Consider the following 8,773-nt stretch of genomic DNA (forward strand, 5'->3'; position numbering starts at 1 on the left):
TTTTTCTGGACTCCAAAATCACTGCAGATGGTGATTGCAGCCCTGAAATTAAAAACGCTTATTCCTTGGAAGAAAAGCTATGACCAACCTAGACAGCATATTAAAAGGCAGAGACATTACTTTGCCAACAAATCCTCACAGTCAAAGCAATGATTTTTCCAGTAGTCATGTATGGATGTGAGAGCTGGACTATGAAGAAAGCTGAGCACCAAAGAATTGATGCTTTTGAACTGTGGTGTTGGAGAATACACCAACAAATCTTGAAGTCCAGTTTCTTGGACTGCAAGGAGATCCAACCAGTCCATCCTAAAGAAAATCAATCCTGAATATTCATTGGAAGGACTGATGATGAAGCTGAAACTCCAATACTTTGGCCACCTGATGCGAAGAAATGACTCCTTGGCAAAGACCCTGATGCTGGGAAAGATCGAAGGCAGGAGGAGAAGGGGATGACAGAGGATGAGATGGTTGAATGACATCACTGACTCAATGGATATGAGTTTGAGTAAGCTCTGGGAGTTGGTGATGGACAGGGAAGCCTGGCATGCTGCAGTCTATGGGGTCGCAAAGAGCTGGACATGATTGAGGGACTGAACTGAAATGAACTGAACTGAGGCAGGAAGCTTTGCCTGTGGCTTCCCTGAATCCAGGTCTCTTCTCACCACACCCCCCACTACTGGATGCTCAGCCGTGTATAGCTCATGTCACTGGGGAGGAAGTTTAAGGCTATGACCAGACTTGAGAAAAAAACTGTCCTTGACTTCTGATACATGAAGACCATCTTTATTTCTAAATGGCTACATTTTAGAGTTGGAAGGAAGATTAGAGATCGTTACAGCTCCCTCTCCTCCTTCAGTAAGAGACTGAAGCCCAGAGAGGTGATGATATCAAATGAGTGAATGGTAAAATTGGGACCAGAAATGTATTTCTGAAGCCACAGGGTCTTCTCCACCTTCCACACTCTTCCTTAGTTTAAGGCTTTGATCCCTGTCTAAATGCAAATTTTCCTGGGAAGAGACTTTTATACTTAATGTGATTAATGGTGGTAACCATTTTAAGTGACTGAGGAATGAAAATTGGCCGCAGGAAAGAAAGGGCTCTACCTACTTCACACTGAACCTGGTTGCCCTGAACTCAAGAACCTTCATCAGAGATGAGATTCAGTCATGAGCACAGCATTGGTCTAAGTTGACTACAGAAGGGTAGCCCTAGAAGACCTTGCAGACCCTCTAGTGAGGAGCAGAGGCTTAAACAGTTGGCCCAATGGCTCACAAGAGTAGTCAGGGATCAGGGAAAGATGAGACCCGTTTCTTGCTCCCTGGGGACAACGTCAGGTCTGTCTCCATTCAGCCCTTATTTGGACCACACCTTCCCAAGTGCCTGAGGCACTTCTTGCTTGTTGAATACACAGGCCACATGCTCCACCAAATAAGCCTTGAAAAGCAGTCACGTGTGTTTTGAACGAGGAAATAGATGAAAGGAACCCACTTGGATGCATAACCCTGTGATTCATCGATTTTTGTCTCCCAGGTTAATTTCATTGAGGGATATATTTGAGTAAGACATGACTGCTTATGATATCTACATTAATACCAGGATCAGGGCACTTTCAGGTCATTCTTCCTTTTGATTCTGCTTTTATTTCTAGAATAATATCATTTTTCCTGTCTCTTTTGTAATGTGATAGCAAAATAAGTGATAAGGTTTAATTGTCTCTGGAAGAAAAGCTTTTAAAAATGTATTCTGTAATATGCAACATATTTAGAGCTTACGATAAGCAATTTCTCTCAGGAGGAAGTTTTCCAAGGGAAAAAAAAAAAGTGACTCTAAAAGTAATTTCAGCAGCAAAGTAGATTAAATATCCACCATATTAGTCACAGAGCATTAGATGGAATTGAATTGACTGAGCAGAGGTCAAAGAGTGGCTGAAGTTTTTAGCCCACCAGAGGAGCAATAAAATCCAACCATACTTAAAATCATTAACTTTAAACCCTTTGATATGAGATCCAAAACCTCAGTGCTCATAGCAGCAACTTCCAAACACCAAGCCTGGTAAAAGAATAAATCCCCTCAAGGGCCCTACATCTCAAGAAATACTGTAAATGGAGTTGAGGCAATGGAAAGAAACTGGACTTTCCAGGTTTCTCCACAGAAAATGTATTTTTGCAAGACTTATTAAAACAAATAAACTTCTGGTCTACCCTCTAAAACATTCTCAGACAGATTTGTTCCACTTACTGAATGTGAGGTGTCAAAAGACTAAAAGTTGAGTTCTGGAAAGAGAAGCAAACTTCAGGGCTGTGAACTCTCTCCTTTTCAATCTCTCAGCCTCAAGACACAGCTGAACTCTCATTGCCACCCCCTGCGAGGTCCCAGACTCACACCTGAAGGGTGTTGACCTCTGGACTATTTTGTTTCGTTGTATTATTTTGTTGTGTTTTTAACGACAAACAGAGCTACAGGTCACCGAAGGTGAGAAATCTAAGGGCGAAAGTGTTCTAGCATGTTCCGGAGGGAAGCAGCAAGAAGTAAGTCTCTGAACTTAGAAGCTGACTGGCAGACAACTGGAAGCTGAAGCAATGGCTGGCGATAATTAAATAACCTAGAAGCAGTCTCACATTGTTAAGTCAATTCCTAAATAAGAGACTGAGAGAGACAAAAGATAAATGGCCCTTCCTAATGGTTAAACAATTTATCTATTCCTTCCTCCACTCTCATAGTTTATTCATCACTGCTAAATGCACAGAGTTCTGTGTCCATCAATTAATGAAATTGATTTCTTTTTAATTTCTATTAAGGTTGCAAGTAGTGCATCAGTAAATAATGAGATGTTCTCTTTAACGATGGTTATGAGAAAGACAAAAGTAATGATGGGGGGCTTTGGCTTTTATTTATACTTGTATTTATGACCAAATTAAAAGTGACTTGTTTCTGGGAAAACAGGTAGTCTATAGAATTACCTGGGTGCTTGTACACTTGGGATAATATTTTAGAAAAAGATGTGCTCAATTCTTTAAAAAGCTGTGAAATTGGTGAAGCAGGAACTGCAGCATTTGGAAAAAACCACATGCATTTGTACCAAAGAGCAGGCAGTAAAAGTTGAACTTTCAAGTAAATGAGGGGACACTGAGAATCCAAGTGGAGAATAATTGGACCCAAGACAGAGGCATCTCCATTTGGGTTCGGCTGTTGCTGGACAGGCCAAAGGACCACTACTAATCATTGATGTTGGACAAAACCACACAACTTCATTTGACTGGGCAACATTTATAGTGGGGAAGGATGGATCTCTCAAAGTCAGGAGACTTCCACAAACCTGAATATAATATAATATATATGTAGCATTTGTGAAAGTGCTTCTAAAACTTTAGAGAGAGACCTTTAGGAAGATGGCCCAGTGGCTTATAAACCATTCATTTTCTACGTCAGCTTGGATAACCTTGCTCCTGCCTCAGTTTTCTTATCTGCTAAATGGGATCATAGTAACAGTTCTAATCTCATAAAAATCTTTATTATAAAGATTCACTGAATTAATTCATGTAGACATTAGAACCTGGTACATCCTACACTATATATATATATATAGTGAAGTTGCTCAGTCGTGTCCGACTCTTTGCGACCCCATGGACTGTAGCCTACCAGGCTCCTCTGTCCATGGGATTTTCCAGGCAATAGTCCTGGAGTGGATTGCCATTTCCTTCTCCAGGGGATCTTCCCAACCTAGGGATCGAACCCGGGTCTCCCGCATTGTAGACAGACGCTTTACCGTCTGAGCCACCAGGGAAGTCCACATCCTACACACTTAATATTTAATTTTATTATTGCTTCTGATAATATAAATATTGGATGCACATGGTACAAAGTTTAAAAGGTATAAATCAGCACACAGGAAAAATTGAGTTGGCCTTTGGCAGTAGCCCTGGACCCATGGTCGCCATACTTTTAGGTAGCCTCTTAGAGACATTACAAACATATAATATATGTGTGATATGTGTGTCTATACATTTTGAAAAAATTAATGGTCGTGTATTCTACATACCATTTTTTGCGTTTTGTTTTTTTCACCTAATAATCCATCTTGAAGATAGTTCCTTACCTGTTCTTACAAAGATACCTTACTTATTTTAGTGTCAGTACACAGTGTTTCATTAAATTTAAATATGATTTACTAAACAGATCTCTATTGATGCACAAATGGATTGTTTCCAATCTTTTTTTAATTGAAATTTAGTTGATTTACAATGTTGTGTTAGTTTCAGGTACACAGCAAAGTGATTCAATTATATGTATATATACACACAAATACACTACACACACACACACACTTATATATATTTAGATTCTTTTCCATTGAAGGTTAATACAGATATTGAATATAGATCCCTGTGCTATATAGTAGGTCCTTGTTGTTTCTCTAGTTCATGTAGGATTGTTTCCAATCTTCTGCTTTCACAAACAATGGTGCATTACCTGCACTTAAGTAGACATCTTTGCACATGTGTGTTTATAAGAAAAATGGCTGTAAGTGGATTTATTGGGTCAAGGGATATGTCCACTCCTTGTCCAGCTGTCCAAAAGGAGATCTTCAGATGCGAACATGCTGCTGCTGCTGCTAAGTTGCTTCAGTCGTGTCCAACTCTGTGCGACCCCATAGACAGCAGCCCACCAGGCTCCTCTGTCCATGGGATTTTCCAAGCAAAAGTACTGGAGTGGGGTGCCATTGCCTTCTCCGAGATGTGAACATAGTTTTCCAATAAAAAGCATACTATAAACCAAAGGTATGATGTTATATCACAGTTTTCAAAGCAAGGAATCTGTTCACCATCCACCATCACCTGGTGCAAAATGTCCTATAATTTTTAATCGTTCACAGTATTTTACTGAGTCATCCTCTCTTCCAGAGTTATAGCACTAATTAATTAAATACGTTTGCTCAGCCTGGATAACTATGATAGCTCCTGTGTGTGGACACTTCATTCAGATCAAAGTATAAAAACAGAACTGGGGGACTGAAAGTTAGTATAGGAATTACTTTTCCAACCCTCTAATTTGGCCTAAAAGGATGCAGAGAGCACATGGTGATACATCCATGGATGTATGTGAAAGAGGAAGGGATAGAATTGTCCAGGGTCCTCATTCAGGGTCAGGTGTCTTTCTCCACACAAGACTGCTTGCTCCCCAATCTTGGAACCCCAGGAAGCCCAAACCAGAGGCCACAGAGCAAAATTTAAGCTTATATAAAACAGCTTACAATGGGAGGGGGAGTGGTAGCAAAGATGAGAAGGTGTAGTTCTTGTCTTCATCTACCTGACAAATTCATGAATCCTAAATAATCCTAAATAAATTATGCTTGACAACAAGCTTTTAAAGTATCCAAAGTTGTATCAATAATATCAATACTAATGATTCTACTCTGATGAGGTACATAAAAATATCTTTTTATCTCTTTTATACTTTTAGACATAGAAATTGTTTCATTTCCCACAGAGGTGATACTTGTAGTTTTCTGAGGAATAAAAGATTTTGTTGAGCAAAAGTTTTTGAAATGAATATAATAATATTTTACACAAGCTGAGGATTACTTTACAGATAATAATTGAAAAACAAGTCATCTCCCCAAATTTAAAAATTCTTCCTTAAAATACAGCTCCCTTCAAATGTAGTTTTCCACAAGGTAATCCACAGTCTTTGCATGTTTGTATATCACTCATCTCAATGTCCTCCATAAAAGATTACATACTTTGAGTATTAATTCTAGATCAAAACACTAATTTTTAGCATTAACATCATGAACAAGAAATAGTGGCACTCTATGTTTTATAGATAAATAATTTTTATTTAGAGTTGGATCAGTTTACATAAATTCATATCTGATGAAAGGAAAAACATAAATAATCAAAACACTCTACAGCATTCTTAAGAGAGGCTTAAGATCAATGTTTAATAAATACGATGTGTGACTTTCATAATGAGATAGCAGCCTTGCTCAGTTTCCTATGCTACAGAATTCTCCATGGAACATCTTTTATTTACCCCATACACAAAACACCAAAGTTAGAAGCTGACATGGCCTCACATAAAATTAGCTCTGCTACACATCCCAAATTATGTACGTGGAGTGACTAATTACTTCCCTGCTTGTTTGGCTGGTATCATTAGAGTACATCTCATTTTACTGTTTTTGTATGTGCTTTTACATGTTTCTCCAATTTGATATTATCTGTTACAAACAGTCAGCTACTTACAGGCTGCTTCCAAAGTATTTTATAACAAGCCCAGGCGGGTGCTTAATGAGCCTATTACAAGGGCTTCAGGAAGAAGAGGCTTTTGTAAGTCCCTTTTTGCCCCCTTTCGAGTTTAGAAGGTGGGAGAAAGTGGTTGAGAGGGTTTCAATGAGCCTTTGCGGGTCGATCCACCTGTGAATAGAACTGGTATGTTGCAATTAGAAAGGGCGAGTGGCTGTGGAACTGAGAGCTCTCCAGGGAGCATCTCTGGGGGGACTGACTTGGTGGCCACCTAAGGTTAGGGGTTGGGGCCATCTCAGAGTCTGGGCAGATGTATTCTCACCTTAGCATCAGCATAAATTCAAGCAAATAACTCTTTGCCCAACTCTAATGCTATTGCTACTCTAATTTTTGAAATACAAAATTTAGCCCTCACAATATATTTTGATGTAGATAATTAGAGTCAGAGTGAAAGTGGAAATTCCCAGGAAATGAGATCAGACCAACCAACAATCCACTCCTATCTATGCTGTTTACCAGCTCTGCAACCTTGAGCAAGTTGCTTCCTAAGCTTATTTGTGCCCCAGTTTTTCCATCTGTAAAATGGGTGTGATAATCACCCCTCCTTAGTTGTTTGAGGATTAAATGTTGCACATAAATTGCTTGTTTTGCAAAGATTTCTTATGACCTGTGACTGGGGATCCCTGGGGATCACACACACACACACACACACACACACACACACACACACACATATGCTTATACAAATATATATATATTTGTATAATCCTCACTCCTTACCAGAGGCCAAGGTAATTAGTAAGCACCCAAAGGTATATTGAGTAAAATTTCTAATTGTGTTCATACACCATAGTTGTTTAAAAAAAAAAGCAAAACACAAAAGTAGCCATTACTGCTTTATTGCCTAATAATTTGTTGAAATATTATTGTGTGTATTTCCCCTTGAATTTCTCCAACACTGTTACCTCAAGCAGAATAGATATCCCAATCTTTCATTTATTTTTTCATTTTTCCGCCTCAAGGAGTTTTGTAAACTTGAAAGTAGATGTTCAAGAGTTCTTCCTGTATTCTGTAAAAGATTAAACAAAGGATTTAAAACTGAGATTCTAACATGCATGGGTTGAATGTGAGAGGCTTTAAACATTCAATTACTCTCTAATTCACTAAAATCCCCATCCGTACTGTCTCACACTAGCTCACTTCTCTTATTTACTACCTGTTTGCTCCTTAAGGAATCTGGGTCAGCATCCCTGGAAGCTCATGAAGCCGTCATCCTGTGTGTCCTTGGAAAGAAAAGGAAGATTTTTAGTTGTTCGGTTGCTCAGTCATGTCCAACTCTTTGCAACCCCATGGACTGCAGCATGCCAGTCTCCCCTGTCCTTCACTGTCTTCCAGAGTTTGCTCAGATTCATGTCCACTGAGTTGTTGATGCTAACTAACCATCTCATCCTCTGCAACCTGCTTCTCCTTTCGCCTTCAAAGTTTCCCAGCATCAGGGTTTTTCCAGTGAGTCGGCTCCTCACATCAGGTGGTCAAAGGATTGGAGCTTCAGCTTTCGCATCCATCCTTCCAATGAATATTCAGGGTTGATTTCCTCGGAGTGTACTTCAAGGAAAAGAAAGAGTAGACATTTTCCTGATGCTGAAAGAGACCAAATGTTGGGGGCAGGGCCTCTGATGGGTGAGACCTTGCCCAGCCTCATGGCAGCAGGAGCTCAGAGGGGAGCTGATTGACCCATGTCCCAAAGCGGATAGAAAAGACACGGAGCCATCAGGCAGAAGTGCCCATGGGGAAGCTTGTGGGTATGTTGGCATTCAGGTGTGACCCCATGACCAGTGACAGGGGCTGAAAGGCTGTTCCCAGGGCCTGGATATCAGAACCCAAGCCTCGGGTAACCCGGGAGAATAGGGAACTTGGTGTAAAAAACCATAATGGCTGACTGCCTGATCACCAGCCCAAGAGGATGGCTGCTGGTCTTGGACTAAATTAACAAAAAGAAAAGAAAATAAAAGAGGACTCTCTTAGGCAGTTTGTTGACTTTAAGTTGTAGCTCACTCCATCACTGTCTTTTTAATATAATACATTCAGTGCTAAATTGAAGAAAACAAGTGGTCCATTTCAGTGGGAGAATATTGTTAAGCTACAATTTTAAGTGTGTGTGTTGATGACTGCTTTATACATGAAAACCTTCAACACTAGGCATTTTAAGGGTTCTCCATGCCAACAAGTGCTGTCCTCTGGCCCAACTGAGGACTGGTTTTATTTTATTTGAGTAGAAAAACAAACAAACAAAAATTACATTATACTTGATATAAGAAGTATGTTCTCTACTTTCTGGCCCCAACCGGAAGCTCCATATTCTTTTGCAACCTGCCTGCCATGAAGGCGTTTGAGTTTCAGATTATGATGTAGAGGGTAACATGGCAATGCTTTGAAATATCCTGACTCCCTGTAATTAACTCCATTTTCACTCAATCTCACTAGGTACATGGCCTGGCAAAGTTTACTTGAAAGTGAAATGGTCTTTT

The 8,773-nt window shown here is 39.8% G+C and overlaps 1 long non-coding RNA gene across 1 annotated transcript; it reads right to left on the reverse strand.

Moving 5' to 3' along the window:
- Nucleotides 1-7,069: 7,069 nt before the first annotated feature.
- On the reverse strand, nt 7,070-8,262 carry LOC129634368 (uncharacterized). The gene is made up of 3 exons (XR_008705591.1): nt 7,686-8,262; nt 7,462-7,528; nt 7,070-7,314 (listed from the first exon to the last, which is right to left on the reverse strand). It is a non-coding gene; the product is annotated as an uncharacterized LOC129634368 (long non-coding RNA).
- Nucleotides 8,263-8,773: the final 511 nt, after the last annotated feature.

The sequence above is a fragment of the Bubalus kerabau genome, chromosome 19 (genome assembly GCF_029407905.1).
Source record: "Bubalus kerabau isolate K-KA32 ecotype Philippines breed swamp buffalo chromosome 19, PCC_UOA_SB_1v2, whole genome shotgun sequence".
Classification (NCBI taxonomy): Eukaryota; Metazoa; Chordata; class Mammalia; order Artiodactyla; family Bovidae; genus Bubalus; species Bubalus kerabau.